The sequence below is a fragment of the Mytilus edulis genome, chromosome 7, assembly GCF_963676685.1.
Source record: "Mytilus edulis chromosome 7, xbMytEdul2.2, whole genome shotgun sequence".
Taxonomy (NCBI): Eukaryota; Metazoa; Mollusca; class Bivalvia; order Mytilida; family Mytilidae; genus Mytilus; species Mytilus edulis.
The window spans coordinates 65,530,035-65,554,402 of NC_092350.1; the positions used below are offsets into that span (position 1 = coordinate 65,530,035).

Below are 24,368 nucleotides of genomic sequence, written 5' to 3' on the forward strand. Positions count from 1 at the left end.
CTTTATATTGTCATTGAGTTGCTTACAAATTGACGTGTTATAAACACCTCCTTTCGGAACGTTAAAGTTTTATGATTTTCTACCTGTTCATCGAGTAAAGCCTTAACAAATCGTAGTGTCTTTATTAAAAATCAAAGTAGAAATGGAAATTTGTTTTTATAACTTTACCATGATCATGATGATGGAATTTAAAATTTAAGTTTTTAGAATATAGTTTTAGCTATCAACATGCGTTGGAATAGGTAAATTGAAAGACTGACTCACAATACAAAAACACATATATATACTGTATATATATAAGTGCCTTATCTGGTTTCGTTGTGTTGTAACATTGCCATTTACTTTATGTATTTCAAACTTTCCCTTTCATGCATTTGAAAAATACTGCACTGATGTACTTCCGAGAACATAGTTATAAGTGCAAACGTAGTTTAGAATACTATTAATGAAGTTTCATAACATACAACAATGAAGACAATCGAAGCTTATGTTTTAAAGTTAATTATTGAATATCAGCGGTAAAAAAATCAAACTGTTGAAGTTTTCTCCTTGAAATATTTAACATTTTGTTATGTTGAGGCCTTTTGGAGCTTACTTTACGTTTTTTCTTTGCTCATTGTTGAAGGTCATACGTCCAGTTTGAAAAGAACAGTCAAGACTGGTAAAATTTAACTGCGAAAAGAACTTTTAAAGCCGACTATGCGGTATGGGCTTTGCTCATTGTCGAAGGCCGTACGGTAAACTATTGATGTTAATTTCTGTGTCATTTGGTCTCCTGTGGAGAGTAATCTCATTGGCAATCATACCACATCTTCTTTTTTTATAAGCAAGTTGAATTGTTAATTTTATGACAAATACATGTTCTGCTCTTCAGTCGGGTTTTTGTCTCTTTAATACTTTCCCCGTTCCTTTCTAACTTTTTATTTAAACCAGACAATATCGAACCTATGGCTACTGAACAAATTGCACTCACATAAACTCATTGATTATTAATGGCTGTTATTGCAATTCAAATTAAAATACATACTTTTAATAGCGGTTAAAATCAAATCGGACCAGAAGTAAAGCCAAACACAGACAGAGATTAAGACCTAGATAAGAAAAAAAAATCATTCCTTAATTCAAAATGATTGCCAAAAACCTTCCATTAGTAAACTTTAATAAAGCAATATCGATTTGCTTATGCTAGTACTAATGTACTGTCTATTGTAATACACATCTACTGTTATCGCTGCATATATATACAAAAGCACATATTATAATTTAACAGCAAAGAATCTTCACACATAAATGTTTCATAACTTTCATGTTTCAAGCAACATTTTAATACTCTATATATCGTGAAACTTTCCTTGCGTGATGCACTAGCAACATCTTATAAACATCGATTTCAGTATTTGAATTGTAAATGTTCACTTTTCATCATATACAAGCATTCCAAGAAACGACGTTTGGGGATAAACCGGTTTGCTGTAAAAATCATTTGCACTGCCATGATTTGCGGTTCTGATAAACGCATGCTCGTTTTTATCCATGTTACATAATGCCGTCATCGATGCAGAATGAATCCCTCCAGCATTATCCGTACTTCCGGTGGTTGATATGATTTTGTCTTCAACTACAAGTTCTGTAACAGCATATTTCGAACCTTGAATAGACACGGTCCAGGAAAACATGTAGACGCCTTTCCTCGGAGCAACAAAAATTCCATCATATTGATCATAATGTCCACCGATGTTAAGAATGACGGTTTCAAACACAACTGTCGATAATGTCTGTAATGTAAAGTCTCTGTTAGCTATCTTCGCGTAAAACATCACTGGTTGCTCAGATTTATCTACATAAAATAAACATAAATATCTAAGTTACACCGTTTAACTAACCACATTACTTCAAATATCTATCTCATTATAATTAAGATGTGTGATATAAAGAATTGGAATTAAATTTGAAGCTGTGTCATTAAAGGCTAACTGTTAATAGATATCTCTATGTTAACTGATCATTTAAATATTTGAAATTTGACTATCAGGAATCGACAAATATGGTCGTAGACGGCATTTTAACAGGTAGCATTTTTTATTACATATAAATATATATATCCAGTATCAAGTCGAGTATCTCTAAACTTTATGTTTACTAACGATTTTACCAATTTGAGCAAATAGAATTAAAAATGGGTCTCAAAGATGACAATATAAAGTCTTTATAGTTATAAAGTTATGTTGTAGTCCTCTGTGTTTGGTAATCAGATTATTATCATTTATTTGTTTAAGGCATATTGATGTCCTTCTTATCAAATCTAAACAAAACCTTAGGCTATGAATATTACCTTTTGATTTAGTCACATTTTGAACTATGATTTCCAATTTCTTAATGATACTCTCGAGTGCAAAAATGTGTTCATCCTGGGTTTCATCAACCGAAACATTTTGTTGCTGAATAGATTTAGAATGACAGTCACTCACTAAAAATAAAAACACAATTACTGCGAGCGCTCCAAACATCATATTGTATAAACAAGACTAAAACGTAAAATATAGAATCGTCAATAAGATTCTACGCAGTAACAAAACAACAACAACAGCAACAAAAAAGTGTTACGTAACAGAATTCTGTCAAGTAATAATTGAATGACGCATTTGTACTTTTCTTTAGTATCAATTCTTTGATGATAAAGCAGAAGAATGTATACGTAAAGTGCACTTAGTCTAGTTTTTTTCTCTGTAGTGGGTTCTTATGGTTTTGGTGTCAATAAACAACAGTGTTATGGAGAAAAGTAATAGAGTGAAGAAGAAGATAACACATGTACTTTACTTTAATTTATATTCTGAAAAAAACCACTGTTTTTGTGTGCTTTCTAAGTTTTGTATACAAAATTAAAAACACAGTTTTGTTATTGACCGTTATTATCCAGATGTATACAGATACATACTGTTCCAATGTAGGAAACTAGATAGACTATCAACAAGGACTTAATCTACTAAATTCATAACTGACGAGCTACTTATTAATGTGTTGCATTTTACCTCTCATTTCCCCCGTATTCACTATTTTTTTTTTACATGTAACTAACATTGCGAACAGCTTTCTATCCCGAGGTATAAGTTCTTTTCAAGTTATGTGTTTATGTTACTTATAAAATTCAGAATGGAAACGGGGAATGTGTATCCTTACATTGTAAAGGTTTTCGTTTTTTTTGTACAACATAACTACACATTAATTATCCTTTTATATTTTGATCTTTTTATTTAAATCATGAATAAGGAATATACAATTGGCAATTCCTGATGATAAATTATCAGTGTTGTATGACATACATTTACTATTACCAATGTTATTTCAACTGATCGGGCGGAGCTTACGTTTTAATTTGCACAAGGACAGTCTATTTGAAGATGTGTGTGATAACGATGATTGCCTTTATAATTATTCCCGATTTTTTATCACCTATCAGTGTCACCAAAGGAATTATCAAAAGAATGACTGGATACTTCATTGATGAATTTATCCTTAAACACCTGTCTATAGATGGACTGGTTTATTATGAGCGAACCGGTTAAACTCCGCCCAGTCATGTGAAATAAATCGAGTAATATATTGTTATTGTCTGATACCCTGTGGTAATTTATGCCTTATAAACAATGACATAAAATTGAGTATGGAAATGGGGAATGTGTCAAAGAAACAACAACCCGACCATATAACAGACAACAGCATAAGGTCACCAATCTGTAACTATGCAGACATTCTAAGCATTTATAATTTTATAATTTTATGATATTACATTATACACTATCAAATTTACCTTGTAAAATGCAGCATACTAGAAATAATGATATTTGTATACATGTGTTCATTGTAATACTGGCTATCATCCCATTTGTATATTGAATATAATATTTTTCACAACACTTCATCCCACTTCAATAATATCATAGACAGTTTGAAGTCAACAAATAGACGCAACGACTACCACAAAATGTGCACATCTTTGTCGCGTTTCACTTACATCTATTAATTATATGTAAGTGCCTTAATTATTGTTCGCTTCAGTGGAGGATTAACTAGCTGTGGTTGTTATTGTGAGTAATTATGAAAACAAATATTGCAATTTGCATACCAAACCATATATTGAGATATATCTTCAATGGAGCCTTTGAAATATAAATGAACATTAAAGCTTAGGTTTTAACATTTAATATTACAACTAACACATGACTAAAATTGGTACTAGGTGACTGTGAATAACTGATCTGTTTTGTTTGAAATATTTCCGTCTGTGTAATGACAGCCCTTTCCAGGTCTTAAATTTCAGCTGTTTCCGTTCAATTAATTTAGATTTACTGACCATGTTTCAAAAGTTTTGATTTGTCTTGCATTACAAATTAAGAGATAAGTCTACACAAAAGACCAGAAAAATAGGTTGTAAGCAACTATTCCCAAAAACCAAAACCAGTTTATAGAGTCTATTAATAATGACGTCACAATGTTCACGACAATAGAATCTCTATTGGATGAACTAGAGGAACAAGGTCAGGGTCAACACACAAAAAACACTATAAACTTAGTAGTGAACAAAGTTGGCGAACTCTTTAAAAATTCTGCAAAGAAAGTTTTTGGGTCTAATGGTAGAAAAAGAAAAACAAATACAAATAAAAAGTTTTAAATTTGGTTTGACAACAAGTGTTTTGAAACAAGGAAAATATTCCACAAAGCACGTAATAGATACAGTTTTGTAAAAAACAGAGAAAATAGAGATGCTATGAGAAAGGCAAGCAAACAATACAAAAACCAGATGAATGCTAGCTACAATAAATTCCAACATAGCTGTGAACAAGATCTCAGAAACACATCAAAACAAGACAGCAAAAAATTTTGGAAAATTTTGAATCGCTTTAGAAAAAGGGAAACAAATAAAAATATTGATATAACTATAGAACAACTGTATGAATATTTCAGGTCTCTAAATAAAAACGAATGTGAAGATCATGATTACGATGATTCTTATGAAAGTGTCAATAATTTAGATAATCAGGTTATTATTGAGTTATTAGATTGTGAGATAACTGGTGAAGAAATATGTAAAGCTATAAAAAGTCTAAAAAATGATAAAGCACCAGGTGATGATGAAATTGTAAATGAATTTTTGAAAAGTACTGTTGACAAGTTATTGCCTATATATGTGAAAATATTTAATACTGTATTCGATACTGGTATTATTCCTGATGCATGGTTACTTGGTATTATAAAACCTGTATTTAAAAATAAAGGAGATAAAAATGATCTCGATAATTATCGAGCACTTTGCTTGACTTCAAATTTGGGCAAGGTGTTTACATCAATTTCACACAATATGGACAGTTCGGTCACACAAAATGATAGAAAGCCGACCTATTAAAAGCTACAAAATGACCAATGTTGACTTTTAACCGTTTGGCTTTATAGTGTCACTGAGTTGCTTACAAATTGACGTGTTATAAACACCTCCTTTCGGAACGTTAAAGTTTTCTGATTTTCTACCTGTTCATCGAGTAAAGCCTTAACAAATCGTAGTGTCTTTATTAAAAATCAAAGTAGAAATGGAAATTTGTTTTTATAACTTTACCATGATCATGATGATGGAATTTAAAATTTAAGTTTTTAGAATATAGTTTTAGCTATCAACATGCGTTGGAATAGGTAAATTGAAAGACTGACTCACAATACAAAAACACATATATATACTGTATATATATAAGTGCCTTATCTGGTTTCGTTGTGTTGTAACATTGCCATTTACTTTATGTATTTCAAACTTTCCCTTTCATGCATTTGAAAAATACTGCACTGATGTACTTCCGAGAACATAGTTATAAGTGCAAACGTAGTTTAGAATACTATTAATGAAGTTTCATAACATACAACAATGAAGACAATCGAAGCTTATGTTTTAAAGTTAATTATTGAATATCAGCGGTAAAAAAATCAAACTGTTGAAGTTTTCTCCTTGAAATATTTAACATTTTGTTATGTTGAGGCCTTTTGGAGCTTACTTTACGTTTTTTCTTTGCTCATTGTTGAAGGTCATACGTCCAGTTTGAAAAGAACAGTCAAGACTGGTAAAATTTAACTGCGAAAAGAACTTTTAAAGCCGACTATGCGGTATGGGCTTTGCTCATTGTCGAAGGCCGTACGGTAAACTATTGATGTTAATTTCTGTGTCATTTGGTCTCCTGTGGAGAGTAATCTCATTGGCAATCATACCACATCTTCTTTTTTTATAAGCAAGTTGAATTGTTAATTTTATGACAAATACATGTTCTGCTCTTCAGTCGGGTTTTTGTCTCTTTAATACTTTCCCCGTTCCTTTCTAACTTTTTATTTAAACCAGACAATATCGAACCTATGGCTACTGAACAAATTGCACTCACATAAACTCATTGATTATTAATGGCTGTTATTGCAATTCAAATTAAAATACATACTTTTAATAGCGGTTAAAATCAAATCGGACCAGAAGTAAAGCCAAACACAGACAGAGATTAAGACCTAGATAAGAAAAAAAAATCATTCCTTAATTCAAAATGATTGCCAAAAACCTTCCATTAGTAAACTTTAATAAAGCAATATCGATTTGCTTATGCTAGTACTAATGTACTGTCTATTGTAATACACATCTACTGTTATCGCTGCATATATATACAAAAGCACATATTATAATTTAACAGCAAAGAATCTTCACACATAAATGTTTCATAACTTTCATGTTTCAAGCAACATTTTAATACTCTATATATCGTGAAACTTTCCTTGCGTGATGCACTAGCAACATCTTATAAACATCGATTTCAGTATTTGAATTGTAAATGTTCACTTTTCATCATATACAAGCATTCCAAGAAACGACGTTTGGGGATAAACCGGTTTGCTGTAAAAATCATTTGCACTGCCATGATTTGCGGTTCTGATAAACGCATGCTCGTTTTTATCCATGTTACATAATGCCGTCATCGATGCAGAATGAATCCCTCCAGCATTATCCGTACTTCCGGTGGTTGATATGATTTTGTCTTCAACTACAAGTTCTGTAACAGCATATTTCGAACCTTGAATAGACACGGTCCAGGAAAACATGTAGACGCCTTTCCTCGGAGCAACAAAAATTCCATCATATTGATCATAATGTCCACCGATGTTAAGAATGACGGTTTCAAACACAACTGTCGATAATGTCTGTAATGTAAAGTCTCTGTTAGCTATCTTCGCGTAAAACATCACTGGTTGCTCAGATTTATCTACATAAAATAAACATAAATATCTAAGTTACACCGTTTAACTAACCACATTACTTCAAATATCTATCTCATTATAATTAAGATGTGTGATATAAAGAATTGGAATTAAATTTGAAGCTGTGTCATTAAAGGCTAACTGTTAATAGATATCTCTATGTTAACTGATCATTTAAATATTTTGAAATTTGACTATCAGGAATCGACAAATATGGTCGTAGACGGCATTTTAACAGGTAGCATTTTTTATTACATATAAATATATATATCCAGTATCAAGTCGAGTATCTCTAAACTTTATGTTTACTAACGATTTTACCAATTTGAGCAAATAGAATTAAAAATGGGTCTCAAAGATGACAATATAAAGTCTTTATAGTTATAAAGTTATGTTGTAGTCCTCTGTGTTTGGTAATCAGATTATTATCATTTATTTGTTTAAGGCATATTGATGTCCTTCTTATCAAATCTAAACAAAACCTTAGGCTATGAATATTACCTTTTGATTTAGTCACATTTTGAACTATGATTTCCAATTTCTTAATGATACTCTCGAGTGCAAAAATGTGTTCATCCTGGGTTTCATCAACCGAAACATTTTGTTGCTGAATAGATTTAGAATGACAGTCACTCACTAAAAATAAAAACACAATTACTGCGAGCGCTCCAAACATCATATTGTATAAACAAGACTAAAACGTAAAATATAGAATCGTCAATAAGATTCTACGCAGTAACAAAACAACAACAACAGCAACAAAAAAGTGTTACGTAACAGAATTCTGTCAAGTAATAATTGAATGACGCATTTGTACTTTTCTTTAGTATCAATTCTTTGATGATAAAGCAGAAGAATGTATACGTAAAGTGCACTTAGTCTAGTTTTTTTCTCTGTAGTGGGTTCTTATGGTTTTGGTGTCAATAAACAACAGTGTTATGGAGAAAAGTAATAGAGTGAAGAAGAAGATAACACATGTACTTTACTTTAATTTATATTCTGAAAAAAACCACTGTTTTTGTGTGCTTTCTAAGTTTTGTATACAAAATTAAAAACACAGTTTTGTTATTGACCGTTATTATCCAGATGTATACAGATACATACTGTTCCAATGTAGGAAACTAGATAGACTATCAACAAGGACTTAATCTACTAAATTCATAACTGACGAGCTACTTATTAATGTGTTGCATTTTACCTCTCATTTCCCCCGTATTCACTATTTTTTTTTTACATGTAACTAACATTGCGAACAGCTTTCTATCCCGAGGTATAAGTTCTTTTCAAGTTATGTGTTTATGTTACTTATAAAATTCAGAATGGAAACGGGGAATGTGTATCCTTACATTGTAAAGGTTTTCGTTTTTTTTGTACAACATAACTACACATTAATTATCCTTTTATATTTTGATCTTTTTATTTAAATCATGAATAAGGAATATACAATTGGCAATTCCTGATGATAAATTATCAGTGTTGTATGACATACATTTACTATTACCAATGTTATTTCAACTGATCGGGCGGAGCTTACGTTTTAATTTGCACAAGGACAGTCTATTTGAAGATGTGTGTGATAACGATGATTGCCTTTATAATTATTCCCGATTTTTTATCACCTATCAGTGTCACCAAAGGAATTATCAAAAGAATGACTGGATACTTCATTGATGAATTTATCCTTAAACACCTGTCTATAGATGGACTGGTTTATTATGAGCGAACCGGTTAAACTCCGCCCAGTCATGTGAAATAAATCGAGTAATATATTGTTATTGTCTGATACCCTGTGGTAATTTATGCCTTATAAACAATGACATAAAATTGAGTATGGAAATGGGGAATGTGTCAAAGAAACAACAACCCGACCATATAACAGACAACAGCATAAGGTCACCAATCTGTAACTATGCAGACATTCTAAGCATTTATAATTTTATAATTTTATGATATTACATTATACACTATCAAATTTACCTTGTAAAATGCAGCATACTAGAAATAATGATATTTGTATACATGTGTTCATTGTAATACTGGCTATCATCCCATTTGTATATTGAATATAATATTTTTCACAACACTTCATCCCACTTCAATAATATCATAGACAGTTTGAAGTCAACAAATAGACGCAACGACTACCACAAAATGTGCACATCTTTGTCGCGTTTCACTTACATCTATTAATTATATGTAAGTGCCTTAATTATTGTTCGCTTCAGTGGAGGATTAACTAGCTGTGGTTGTTATTGTGAGTAATTATGAAAACAAATATTGCAATTTGCATACCAAACCATATATTGAGATATATCTTCAATGGAGCCTTTGAAATATAAATGAACATTAAAGCTTAGGTTTTAACATTTAATATTACAACTAACACATGACTAAAATTGGTACTAGGTGACTGTGAATAACTGATCTGTTTTGTTTGAAATATTTCCGTCTGTGTAATGACAGCCCTTTCCAGGTCTTAAATTTCAGCTGTTTCCGTTCAATTAATTTAGATTTACTGACCATGTTTCAAAAGTTTTGATTTGTCTTGCATTACAAATTAAGAGATAAGTCTACACAAAAGACCAGAAAAATAGGTTGTAAGCAACTATTCCCAAAAACCAAAACCAGTTTATAGAGTCTATTAATAATGACGTCACAATGTTCACGACAATAGAATCTCTATTGGATGAACTAGAGGAACAAGGTCAGGGTCAACACACAAAAAACACTATAAACTTAGTAGTGAACAAAGTTGGCGAACTCTTTAAAAATTCTGCAAAGAAAGTTTTTGGGTCTAATGGTAGAAAAAGAAAAACAAATACAAATAAAAAGTTTTAAATTTGGTTTGACAACAAGTGTTTTGAAACAAGGAAAATATTCCACAAAGCACGTAATAGATACAGTTTTGTAAAAAACAGAGAAAATAGAGATGCTATGAGAAAGGCAAGCAAACAATACAAAAACCAGATGAATGCTAGCTACAATAAATTCCAACATAGCTGTGAACAAGATCTCAGAAACACATCAAAACAAGACAGCAAAAAATTTTGGAAAATTTTGAATCGCTTTAGAAAAAGGGAAACAAATAAAAATATTGATATAACTATAGAACAACTGTATGAATATTTCAGGTCTCTAAATAAAAACGAATGTGAAGATCATGATTACGATGATTCTTATGAAAGTGTCAATAATTTAGATAATCAGGTTATTATTGAGTTATTAGATTGTGAGATAACTGGTGAAGAAATATGTAAAGCTATAAAAAGTCTAAAAAATGATAAAGCACCAGGTGATGATGAAATTGTAAATGAATTTTTGAAAAGTACTGTTGACAAGTTATTGCCTATATATGTGAAAATATTTAATACTGTATTCGATACTGGTATTATTCCTGATGCATGGTTACTTGGTATTATAAAACCTGTATTTAAAAATAAAGGAGATAAAAATGATCTCGATAATTATCGAGCACTTTGCTTGACTTCAAATTTGGGCAAGGTGTTTACATCAATTTTAAACACAAGACTTAATAAACTATCTGATGAAATTGGAATTATTTTGGACTCACAGGGTGGATTCCGCAAGGGATACTCTGTCCATGATAACATGTTTGTTTTACATTCTATTATTACATTATATTTATCTGCCGGAAAGAAATTATTCTGTGCATTTGTGGATTTTAAACGGGCGTTTGATACCGTTTGGAGGGCTGGGCTTTTCCAAAAACTTATTAAAAATAACATCAGAGGGAAAATGTTTACATTGATACAAAATATGTACACTGATATTAAGTCCTGTGTTAAACTTGATAATTTGAAAACTGCATTTTTTCCATGTGAAACGGGTGTTAGACAAGGAGAAAAATTATCTCCATTTCTTTTTGCACTATACTTGAATGATCTAGAAGACTTTTTAGGCCAATATTTGACCCATGGTTTAGAATATCTAGATTCAGAATGTATACATAACATAGGTATTTATTTGAAAATGTTTATATTACTATATGCAGATGATACAGTTATTTTTGCAGATACTGCTGAAGATTTACAAAATTCTTTAAATGTCTTTGAACAATATTGTGATACTTGGAAACTTACTGTCAATGTCTCAAAGACAAAAATTGTAATTTTTTCTAAACGTAACTGTAACAAGAAATTCAAATTTAATCTATGTAATGATGAAATTGAGATCCAAGATACATATACATATCTTGGCTTGTTATTTAATTATAATGGTAATTTTTGTAAAGCCAGAAACAAATTAGCTGATCAAGCTCAAAAAGCTTTATACAGTCTGTACCAAAGAATTAATAATATTAGTATCCCTTTAGATTTACAGATAAAACTATTTGATTCTTTGGTAGCCCCAATTTTGACTTATTCCTCTGAAATCTGGGGATATGAAAATAAGATGAATATTGAGAAGATACATTTACAGTTCTGTAAAAAAATTCTTGGGGTGAGGTCATCGACCGCAAATTTCATGGTCTATGGTGAACTTGGCCGATTTCCTATCGAAATTAGCATCAAGATGAAAATGATTTGTTTCTGGTATAAGCTTGTAACAAATGTTGATAAACTGTCTGGAAAACTCTACAAGCTTATGTTTAATTTATGTGAAAATGGAAATAATTCTTTTAAGTGGATTAATTATGTAAAATCTATATTTGATGAAACTGGTAACAGCGAAATATGGCAGGTACAAGAAAACGTTAATTTGAATTTTTTTAAATTAAACGTTAAACAAATACTCCATGACCAGTTCATACAAAAATGGTTTTCGGATATCGATAACTCATCAAGGGGGAAGTTTTATTCAAAATTTAAGACTGACTTTTGTATGGAACCATATCTAATTAGACTTAGAAAATTTAGTAGACTTTATATTTGCAAACTTCGTACTTGCAATATCAAATTTCCGATTGAAACAGGGAGATGGAATAGAATTCCAGAAATTGAAAGAAAATGTAAGCTTTGTAAAACTGGTCTTGGAGATGAGTATCATTACATATCACTTTGTAACAATGCTGATGTTGTTAAAATAAGAAATGCATATATTCCTAATTACTACAGAATCAACCCAAATATCAATAAACTTTATGGAATGCTGAAATATTGCAATTTACATGTATTAACTAACCTTTCTATTTTCATACAAAAGGTTGAAAAACTACTGCTCTCTCTGTAAATCAGCACATATGAATATATTTATATATGTTACACCTTTTGTTACTATCCACTATTATTTGATTGTGTTCATGTGATCACGTGGTTATTTAAGCTTACATATTGCACGGACTTTGTGTGGTATGGTCAATAGATTTAGTATACATTTAGCTTTGTAAAAATGTTTCATTGTATGTATTCTACTCATTTCACTTCTATGTTATTTGTAAATGTATGTGTATTTGTCGCTCCTGTTACGCAGGAAATCTGCGTCTGAGTGTATTTTGAATAAACAGTTAAGTTACAAATTTGCACTCAACAATGAGGGAAACACCTGTTGAAGTTGTAAAACAATAAAAACACTTTTTTCTAAAACATCAATCATTCCAACCACTAAATTACCTGAACTCGACTCACGACAGAGACATTCATTACGTTAATGGATATGTAAGCGTTTTGGAAAATTTTGTTAGTCCGTATTCCATTGGGTTCTGATTGTATATCCTTCTAGCCTACTTGTTTATGTACTCGTAATGAATGAAGCCGAATTTTTGTAGAACCTTCTAAAAGGCAAAAAGAAAAAGCTTCTAGCAAAATTTTCACTTTCAGATATATTGATGATGTCCTATTATTGAATTACCTATATTTCAGCCAATAATTATATTTTAACTTAAAACTATGGAAACTTCTTATACTAGAAGGAATGCTTCATACCTAGATATTTTCGTCAATATTAACAGAGATGGACGATATCACCCGAGATCTATGATAAACGGGACGATTTCAACTTTCCAATTATCAATTTCCCATTTTTGGCAGTAACATACCCTTTGCCCATTAGTATGGTGTTTACATATATCAGTTTATACGTTATGCTCGTGTATGTTCACATTACACGGACTATATAAACAGAAGTGTGTTCCTTATCCAGAAATTGCTCCATCAAAGATATGAGGAGGACATATTAAAAATGACACTCCGTAATTTTTTTTGATCCATACGAAGTGTCTGTGTCCAAATTAACTGAAGACATTTTTACCATATCTTAGATTATGGTTTGCCATTACGTCGTCTGATTTCTTTGGTACTGACCGTGACTTATTAATGGTTGTGACTGTTTTGCTGAGTGTGAATTCGCATTGCAATAAGACATGTCAGGTATTTTGCTATCAAAAATTCATGTATTAAAGATGTTTTCTTGTCATGTTTTGGAATTTTTGTCAGATTTGTGGAATGCTCTTGTTTTATCCATTTGAATGCCTTTAAAAAAAATTTTCCCATGGACTCCCATTTTTCTTTTTATAAATCTTTTACAGGTAAAATTATAAGCCAATTGTCTTATAAAATTTTATTTATTTTTAGTAGTACTTGAGAACTTTAATTGGTCAATGATAAAGCGATGAAAAATCAAGAGAGAACATTTTCCCGCAAAAATTCCATTGGCTTATATCTCGAAAACAAGCCCAGTGACCCCTATATTTTTTTTGCTTTTTTGATTCCTCAATAAATCCCCTATCAATATATACTAGTTTTTTGAAAAGTTATATATTTTGAAACTGAGAAGCGAACATCCTCAAGAACTGATGTTATTTTTGTTGTTCTAATCGCATATTGTCAAATGTCTTATAGTTTGCAGTTGTAAATCTTATTGTTTTCTGTTCTATCCTTGTGATAGGGTAAATATAATTAATCAACCAGTTCATTAATAAGATTATAGTTTGGGTCAATTAAATTCAGACGATGTGTTTTGTTTACAGTTTGATTTAGAAGAAATACCGACATACCTAGATAACACAATTAATTGTCTAATAACTACCACGATCCTATATCAATAAGTATTGTTATCTTCGTTGTTATTAATACATGTAACAACAGTATAACAAACCTAATCTCTCTCTCTCTCTCTTATATTTATGAAAATTTAAGAAATTTAAATTTGTCGTCACTTTTGTGCGACAATCTCTTCGGCTAACATATGTGCTGATTTAGATTGTTTTACGTGTTCGTTTTTATTCTGTAGTTAGTACATGTAATCACTTCGGTGTTAACATGTATATTTATTAGATAGTATTTTCATAAATTTTCTGTTTGCAAAAGTAGGATTATTCTAATACTAAGGATTTTCTTATCCTCGGTAGATAACTTTAGCTTGTTAAGCACTACTTTCTGGATTTGTTTTTTTGTAATCAATGCTTTCATCTTTGATTTGCTTTCTTTAGTAGTTTAAACTGAGCATCATTGACGAGTCTTATGTAGACGAAACATATTAGGGAAGTAAATTTTAAGCCTGATAACTATGATAATGATTACCCTGTCGTAATGTTTTATTGCTTCGTTGATTTGTGTGCGTCTCTGTCCTGTATGTTCTCCCGTTTATTTATATTTTCGTCTTGTCATATAATGTTGTCATTTTAATGATATATTTAACATTGCCATAAAAGTGGAAGGTTTCGTTAGCCACAAAATCAGGTTCAACCCATCATTTAAGCTTAAAATGTCTTGTACCCAGTCAGGAAAATGGCCATTGCTATATTATAGTTCGTTTCTGAGTGTGTTGTTTTAAGTGTTTCCGTTGTGTCGTTGATTCAGTTTTAGTTTGTAACACGGATTTGTTTTTTCTGAATCGATTTATGAGGTTAGAACAGCGATATACTACTGTTTCCTACGTTTGTACGGTTGTAAACAGTAGAACTAACTATAAACATAAGGTAAAAAGATAAAGTAAGATCGGACTAATTAGACAGGCACTCAGCACAAAACAAGTAACGATATAGCAATAGAATACAGATATTCATAATCCTGAAATCCTGATTATATTATTTATGCGTCCCTCTTTGATGAGTGCTTTTTGCGTTAGTTTGTGCAGTATTTCTGGCATATGTGTTGTTATTTTAGCTGTATTTTGTATCAGCCGGAATTGTTTTGCCATTCCATTAGCATCAACATGTTCAACCCAGGATTTTTCCTAGAATGTACCAAAACAAGCTAGTATATTTGATAGTTTTTAAAGAAAATTTTGTTTCTATGTTAGTTGTATGCGGTTTTGTTTTTTGTTGCACTTCAGTATTTCTGTTGTTCCGTTTTTTTCCTCTTATAGTTTGTGTGTTTTTTGTTTTGGTTGAAAATTGTACCCCAGATTTGTTTTCTCTCAATTCATTTATTACGGTAAATTAATGTGTCCTATATAACTGATATATATATACAGACTAATTTAAGTGCAAGCGATCTTATATTACCTGTTTAATTATTTAGTAAATCCAAATTAGATCATTTTCACCTGGACTGAATATCAGTTAAAACGAAGAAAGTTTAACTTTCAATCACAAACTCCGAAACAGTGGTGACGTCATTCACAGCTTTAACAAAAATCATAACGTTAGAATCGTACAACTCCTTCCTTCTGTCATACAAACGACTTTTCTAAGAATTGTATTGTAAGAAGAAAGGGGTAATTTAGGTGTCGAGAATGCTACTATTAGTTCTTTTATTTGATCTACGTACAAAAATAAATGAATAAATAATTGTGATAATGAATATACAAAAAAAGTCATAAAGACAAGGTTTAACATATCGAGAGTATTGAGGGTATTGACAGCACTTATATGTGTTTTAAGGGGGTTCGCGGGTCTAAATCATTTATATAGGATTTCTCTATATTTTTCTATAAATGAACTTTATCTTATAGTTAATAGAAAGATGAAATAAAAAAGTGGGGTCACCGTTCATTTGCGCTCACAATCTGCCTTCAAAAGAAGCATACATTTTTATAAAGGTGTTTTTTTTTTCTGTTGAAGTAATAGGAGAAATAAAGGTAATATCGAAATGAAAAAAAAGAAATTTATTACAGAAATCGCTAAAATTTTACAATAATTTAGTTTTAGTACAGCTTATATGGAAATTATATTAAAAAAGATAGGTCACCGATGAGTTGAAAAAGATATTTCAATTTTAGAGCCAAAAAATGGCATTTTTCCACCAAAGGGAGATAATTTGGAACTTTTTCAATGATGTATACATTTTGAAAGTCATCTGGGGCCAACACAAATTGATTGTTTTGAATGATTTTTGTACCATATGATAAAGTAACAACTACAAAAGGAAATAAATAAAATTTGTAATGAAAAACAAATGTTTGATTTTTTTCTGAAATTTTTATACCCTCGAGCCTCCTTAAATCCATTATTGTGTTTTAGTCAGTTAAACTTCAAAACCATCCTGTATTATTTGTGAATATTGTTTGAGTTCTAACTACTCTCAAAATATAAAAGGACAAGTACAAATGTAAGTTAAATATAGATTCGACCACTGTATCGAGTGTGATACGATATTTATCCACTCGAGACTTAAAAATTTTCAAATTTGAAACGCGAGGCTCGCCGAGCGTTTTGAATATTTAAAATTTAACTGTCGGGAGTGTATAAATATCGTATTACACGAGATGCAGTGGTTGAATCGGTTTCTCTAATGTTTTTCAAACAATATGCAGGCAAATGTATTCCTTCTTTTCGAATGACCAGCACAAAGATGTGTTCTTTCTATGTGACATATCATCATTCATGGTCGCCTTTTTCATGCCGTCACAATAGGAAATTCAGACGAAAGGAAGAAATTTTGACGACATAATCGGATTTAAACCAATGAAGAACTGAGATCAAACCACACGTTGATTAAATTTTTGTATACAATGGGCGCATAAATTGACGAAGAACTAGAGAAACAGTTCTATAGTACGCAGAACATTATTTTCCCGAAACGTTTAGAACTAAATCTGAGAAGACTGGATCCTGTCATAACAATCATACATTTGTTATTCCAATACCCGTTTGGTGTGTCTTGCTTTCATTTGATCTTTTGCGTTTTGCATTATTTGTCATTATCATTTGAACACTGGGTAATTGAAATGAAATAAGTACAAAGAGTTTAAACATTAAGGAAACCAACGATTCATTTTTACTTTTATGAATATGAAATTGCACTCACCTTTATTATTTAAATCGTTCCATTTCTGTTCCAGATCATGAGAGAAACTTTCCATTTTTTCTCTGTCAAATCGGCTTTGTTAAAAAGTGCTATGAAATCATTTTTTCTAGCGTCAGCGTCATTTCCAATCGCAGCAGGTTTATAATTTGTTGCATGTGTCCCGGCTTCCAGATGTTTCGTCGTATTTAAAACATTGAACTAACTTTGCAGATTAATCTATCTTACCATAGGGCTAAAGGATGCAATTTCATGTTCCAAAACCTGGATATTTTTTCGAATTATCCTTCAAGGTGGTAATTTGTTGAAACTGTTTTTTGCATGATGTTTTATTCATATCGTGAAATTTCTGCGTTATTTCAATTTTTGTGTTTTAAAGTTCCTGTTGAAGCTGTTTTATCATTTGTTCCTGTGACTTTTGAATCTGTCTTTGTTCTACCAATAATTTCAAAAGCATGTCGAAATAATTGTCAGATAACGGTGGATTAGTCGTACTAATGATTGTCTGTGTTTCTTCTTGCTACATGAAAACAATAGGATCAAAAGATACATCTCGATCAGCTCCTTTAATATTCAATTTTTACCTTCAAATATAATAATATCGTTATACACATAATGTACTAAGTGAGGGTAGCCCTACCACTTAAACCTGTCTCTCATAACTCTGTTTCTACCGACAAAAACACTGGTTTCTAATTATTTAAAAAATATAACCTTGACCTCCGACCTTGACTTAATTTTCTTAATTTTGGATCAGGGACTTCAAATCAAAAGATCCTAGGTCTCTATCATTTATGGTTTACAAGATAGAAATGCATATCACTTATATCAAACGCATAAGGAGATATAAAATACATGTATCACATTTTTGTACGGTTTACGGAGGAGATGCAGTCACGAGGAAAACAGTGTTCGGGGATATAATTTTAACAAAGAAAATTGTTTTTCTTAGCAGGGTGAAATTTAAAAGCGTATGAACTATACGATACAATATAAGAAATATCTAAGCAACATATTGCGAAACACATATCAATCGCAAGTACAAAATTAGAACAAATTCAATAGGTCTTTTCACAGAAAAGTGGAAAGACCTAATAATCAGAACAAATACAATTGTGTGGAAAGAACTAATAAATTTCCAAAAGAGGAAAGAAAAGAATTGTGTGTGTGCCAATTAGGCATTTCATGATATTTATAGTGAATTAGAATGGTTAAAAGTGCACATTTACAATATAAATCGATTGTTTTAAAAACAATTGTTAGACGGTTCCCCTTTTCTCCTTTGAGACATAGTAGTTTTTTTATTGATTGATTGGTTGTTTGGTATGTTGGTTGGTTGGTTGGTCGACTGATATACTATGTAAGATTCAATATCTTTGAACAAGAAACACATACTTTTGTCGTTTAAGAAAGAAAAATCTGTCAATCCCTATGTGAAATAAGTTTGCCTTTCAGTGTTATGACAATGTGAATGTCTATACACATTTTAACAGCAAAAGAAAAAACAAAAAACGCAACAGGTGACAGTCGGTAAATTGTCCTTAGATGGACAGCTGTATGAATTGATGGTAATTAATCCTAAGAATTTCATGTGATAAAAGGATAATATATATATATGGTTCGTGGTAGATAACTTAAACAATAGCTGATTAGGGACTTTCCGTTTTAAATTTAAAGCGTGACAATAAGATTTACCTGCCAAAGTGATGAACAATCGTTGAAATATGAATTGGCATATCTTTTCAACATGGTCTTGGGGCCTCGGTGCCCGAGTGGTATAAGTAGTTACTACTGTAAAATGTCTGACTTAGTGGGTTAATCTGACCTTGACCTCATGAAAAATTGTATTCAACTGTTACAGCATGGGCACTATAGTAAGTACACATTAAAATAATACATGTTCAAAATGTATACATATATACAATTAAAAGGTACCTGGCATATACTTTTTTTCTACAAAAGACATGCATTTTGTCTATGCAACACGTGCACTAATCAGTGGAGCTTGAATCAAATAATTGCAAGGCCAAATAAGTCAATAGAAAGTTGGAGAGCATAAATTTACACTCAATTTGAATTGTTTTGCAGTCATTTTGGGCCTTTTTATAGCTAACTATGCGGTATGGAATTTGCTCATTGTTGAAGGCTGTATGGCGACGGTATGTAGTTGTTAATTCCTGTGTCATCTTGTCTCTTGTGGAGAGTTGTCTCCTTGGCAATCATAACATATCTTCTTTTTTTATACTTTAAGATGTATGTACAGCTGTACTAAAAAATCGCCAAATCAGTGTCGGATTTTACATGTTTTAATAAATCTATGACTATGTATATTTGTTTTGTAGAAGTATTAGATGAAGTTGACCAAAAGTGAAGTACTGGTCAGGTAAACAGTCTACTGATGATGTCAACCGCCGGAGTGTAGACAGATGCAAGAGTGGACCGCCGAGAAAACTTTCAAATGTCAATGAATATATTCTTACTTTAATGAAGCTACGTCTTGCTATATAATCATTTGTTTTGGGTAATTTGTTTAGTGTACCGCAATCTCGTGTATCTCAAATATTTACCACATGGATAAATCTAATGCATATGGTTCTTAAACCTTGCATTAAGTGGCCATCAAGACGTAACATTAGGAAGTATATGCCTAGATCCTTTCAGACCAGTTTTCCCAAAACTACTGGAATAATTGACTGCACAGAACTGTTTATTCAAAAGCCAAAATCACCTACAGCTCAAAGTAGAACATACAGTTCGTACAAATCACAGAACACTTTCAAATGTCTTCATTCATTTCAGAAGATACAACACAGAGCACAGTGGCTTTCTTTTCTCAATTAAACCTGTTGACGAAATAACGGCTGACAAAGGATTAACTATTCGTGATATATTGACTGATCGAATGGCAACATTAGTAATTCCTCCATTTACAAAGAAATTTAAATGGGGAAAGGGGAAACGACTCTCTGTAGCAGATGTTATTAAGACTAAATATATTACCAAACATAGAATCCACGTGGAACGATCAAATCGAAGGCTAAAACTGTTTCGTATGTTGTCTCAGGTGATGGACATTACATTTAAACAATAAGCCAATCAAATGGTAAAAGTCAGTAGATTCATTTGTAACTTGGATAAGCCACTAGTAACAAAATAAAATGCAAATTGAAAGATTTTTTTCTTGTTTACTCTGAAAAGAAAAACAAAATACATGAAGAACATGAACGTGACAAAGTTTAAATTCAGTTTTATTCTTTTATTTATTGCATGGTATTTTCTCAATATATTGTTGGGAAAAAATGTCACATTTGTCAACAATTGAAGCATAAAAATAAATCATCATCAAAGTAAATTCTTTCACAATTGAAAGATTTGTAAGGGTAAAAAATAAAGTCACACCATTTTATATTGCACACTCCCATTTGTCCCTGAATCTGTGTGTACCATGGCGAACTTTGTTTGAGGCATACATTTTAATTTTAACGAAACATAGGTGATATTTTTTGTCAGTATGTCTTCATATTTCTTGTGGAGTTGAATCTTTAAATGAAAAGCCACATTTGATTTCAATCAAGCCTTTTCCACAACATTTACAACAAATTATTCCATCAGGTGATGCTCCTTAAAATAGATTAGCTTTAGATACATTAAGACCACATAAAGATATCTTAGCACATTTATGTTTTTTTTATAATTCTGAAAGTATAAATGTCTTGCAATTGGTTCATTGTTGATTCCATATTCCATTGCTGGTGTATTAATTTTGTTGTTTTGCTGTAAACTATTTCTTTAAATGTAATTGTCTTTCTCATCTCCAAATTTAAAATGTAAAACAGAATGAAATAAAGATGCTGTAATTTTTCCAACTCTGTAAAAAAACCACTCCAGATTTTCAGCTTGCCCGCTTGTTCTTGCTTGGATTTGGTGTATTATGTCATCATCATGATACAATTTAATAAAGTCTAAAAAATTACTACCATTATCTTTGATTTTATCAGCTAATTGTTTCATTGACATAGGGATTTCAACTTCACCGTCACTTTCGTCACTGGAAATTTCTAATATATGTGAAAAAACCAATTTATTTATTTTACACAAATTATAAACACGCTTTTCTATCTCATGTTCTGAAAGTTTTAATCCTGTTGAAGGTGTATAATGCGAAGAATGCGGTTCTACTGGCAAAGAAGATGAAGGGTTATTTCTAATATCGATTTTATTAATTGTCAGTGGTTCTGACAATTTTCTTGCTCGATATCAGGTACATGGGACACCAGTACCAACTTCTGTATTTCTGTCTCTGTGGTCTCTGTGTCTTCTTGAAGAGTTTTCGAATGAGAACAGGAGAGCTGTAATATGCCTGCAGGTACCATTATCACTGAAAAGTACACTACATGTACATTTACAATATTACATGTAGGATTATAACAACTGTAAATTTATAAACTATTGGGTGCATTTAAATTGTCATTGTGTAATTGAAGACTGAAAGTGGATTCAAAAGTTTTGCCATATTGAGAAAAAAACCCTGTTAAATTCATATGAAAAACAAAACAAAAGGCAAGTACAAGTGATTCCGATTATATATCATGCTGTATTTTTGCAATAAAACAACATAATACATGTAAGAACTAAATTCATAATATTCTATAGTTTAATGGTTAGTGTTTGGAAATATTTTGATAAATTCTGTGTAAATTATTACCCTAACCCAGATACAAATTAAATACTTGTTTTCATGTTAAACTATATATTTATCAAGTCATATTTCTAGTATCAAAATTTCTAGTCCATCAACATCTTTATAAAAAATAAGATGTGGAATAAGTGCATCTGCCAATGAGACAACTATTCATACAAGTCACAATTTGAATAAAGGTCAAAGAACAGCCTTCAACACTGCACCTACATGTAGCATGAATATGGCTTTAAAATAAGCATGTGATGTTTAATTTACAGAGGTATATGTATTTTGTATTGATATGAAGAAATGAAATTAAAGCTGCACATGGTTTTGTTAATTTCTTATAATTTTATAGAGGTAATTAAAAAAAATATTGGTAAGTTGAATGCCGTGCTTGATATATATATACCAGTTTTTTTAAGGTAAGACTAATCAACTTACACAACACAAGTGCATCCACCACTTCTTAAATGGCCTTCTGTTCCAACAATAACCCAGGGGTTGTAAGGGTTTTCTGACTGTCTTGTCTCGGAAACACATGCTGCTCTCACATAGACATATTCAGTGTTTATGAGTCTGTGCAATTTAAATTCATGAATGTGATTGGATGTATATAAATTGAATCCCTTATCTCTCCTGTAATTTGATAAACGTGACTCATTCCATTGACCAACTTTCATCAGATAGATTAAAATGTCGTATGATTCTATCAAAGGCAAATCCCGCAAATCAGAATTCCAGTTCAACACAGTTGTAATTTCTGTTAAAAATATTTAGCCCCATTCTCTTCGACTGTTTTTAGTCGTCCTGTGTTTGCGTAACTTCCAACCTCAATTCAACAGCAATTTCACATAGCCTAACCAGCTGCTGCTTCCAATAAAGACTACATGTTATTCCTTGTTTTGTTAGGAATGTCTTCAGATCCGGTACGTGCATTCTTTCGAACTGGGAACATTATTATCCATTACAGTCGCCATTATTGACATTGACAACAAAAAAAACCAGAAGTAACGCTGTGGAATTTTTCTACGCCAGCTATGCTTATCTCACCTCCACATACGAGAGGTCGACTAACCCGAAATACTACTATTATATCTAAAAATTTGAAATTGAAAATAGTCTGAATAATCAAAATATAAGAATGGTTAACGATTTTCTTACTACCTTCTTTATACAGAATGTGATCTAACATCATTTACATGCATCGGCATGCTAATAGAAGTCTGAAATTAAAAAAATTTCGTTTACACATTGCACTAACGTTTTTTTCTTCTCATCTTCTCCATTCAGGTGTAAAGAATATATGCTATGACAAAGAACGTGATAACTGTAAAAATGAACATTTTGCGATGACATATTTCAATATCTAAAAAGTTCAGTCGTTTTCCTTATTGTATTATTGAATAGTTTGGAAATTGATCAGATACTGTAGTTTTATTTGACGTCCTCTTAACATTTGTTAGTAATTTTCATGATAAAGATGTAAAGAAAAGAACATAATTTTTATTCATTTTTTTTTATCATAATCAAACACAACCGCAATCTTTCTTGTTGCCCTTTAACTTATGGTTTTGATGTATACTCTTTATGATTACAACGACAAGAAAAAACGGAAAGATATCTAGAGAGCCAGATACTAATTTGAGGAATAAGCACGTTTCCATCTCATATGTCAGATATCCAGTTCTAAATCCACAAAATAACGCTACAAAACACTCAAAGATAAACAAGTTAAACAGGTAACCCCTTTCAATTTAAAAGAAATCAATTGAAAAAATGATGATGAAAAAAATCTCCTTTTTATGCAAATATAGCATACATCTGTAGCAAGGATGACTTTTGACTGTTTTTTAGTCAACATTTCATTCCATTGCTATACAATGTTGCATATTGGCTTTTGAAACCATTGATCTTGAATGTTTAATTACATTGATATACACAGATATAATGTTGTATGTCATTGGCTTTTAAAACTTTTATCTTTGTCGTACTGGCATCATTTTATATTGCAACAACTGTTGTGAACAGTACCGGTATTCACTATCTTGCTAGTAATTATAAAAAAGAGAAACTTACAAGTTGCACTGTGCCCTTCAGTGTGGAACATTTTTAACATGTCCTCACGGTGTATGAAACGAGAATACATGCCACTTAAAATGAACCCTATATTCTGTACTCAAACTGAGCTTAGACAGACACATAATTACCGAGTTTATGCTCACTAACAAATCATACTTATACTTCAAAAAGCGCAGTTACCATTAAAA

At 31.3% G+C, this 24,368-nt stretch overlaps 3 long non-coding RNA genes across 5 annotated transcripts; all 3 read right to left on the reverse strand.

Moving 5' to 3' along the window:
* Positions 1–1,014: 1,014 nt before the first annotated feature.
* Positions 1,015–3,951, reverse strand: LOC139482003 (uncharacterized). 2 transcript variants are annotated; one of them, XR_011654746.1, is made up of 3 exons: positions 3,809–3,951; positions 2,333–2,467; positions 1,015–1,837 (listed from the first exon to the last, which is right to left on the reverse strand). It is a non-coding gene; the product is annotated as an uncharacterized lncRNA (long non-coding RNA). The 2 variants fall into 2 exon arrangements; XR_011654745.1 differs by lacking the exon at positions 3,809–3,951 and having other exon boundaries at positions 2,333–2,670.
* Positions 3,952–6,454: 2,503 nt separating this feature from the next.
* LOC139482004 (uncharacterized) lies at positions 6,455–9,392 on the reverse strand. Of its 2 annotated transcripts, XR_011654748.1 has the most exons (3): positions 9,250–9,392; positions 7,774–7,908; positions 6,455–7,277 (listed from the first exon to the last, which is right to left on the reverse strand). It is a non-coding gene; the product is annotated as an uncharacterized lncRNA (long non-coding RNA). The 2 variants fall into 2 exon arrangements; XR_011654747.1 differs by lacking the exon at positions 9,250–9,392 and having other exon boundaries at positions 7,774–8,111.
* Positions 9,393–20,578: 11,186 nt separating this feature from the next.
* On the reverse strand, positions 20,579–22,870 carry LOC139482005 (uncharacterized). The gene is made up of 2 exons (XR_011654749.1): positions 22,543–22,870; positions 20,579–21,795 (listed from the first exon to the last, which is right to left on the reverse strand). It is a non-coding gene; the product is annotated as an uncharacterized lncRNA (long non-coding RNA).
* Positions 22,871–24,368: the final 1,498 nt, after the last annotated feature.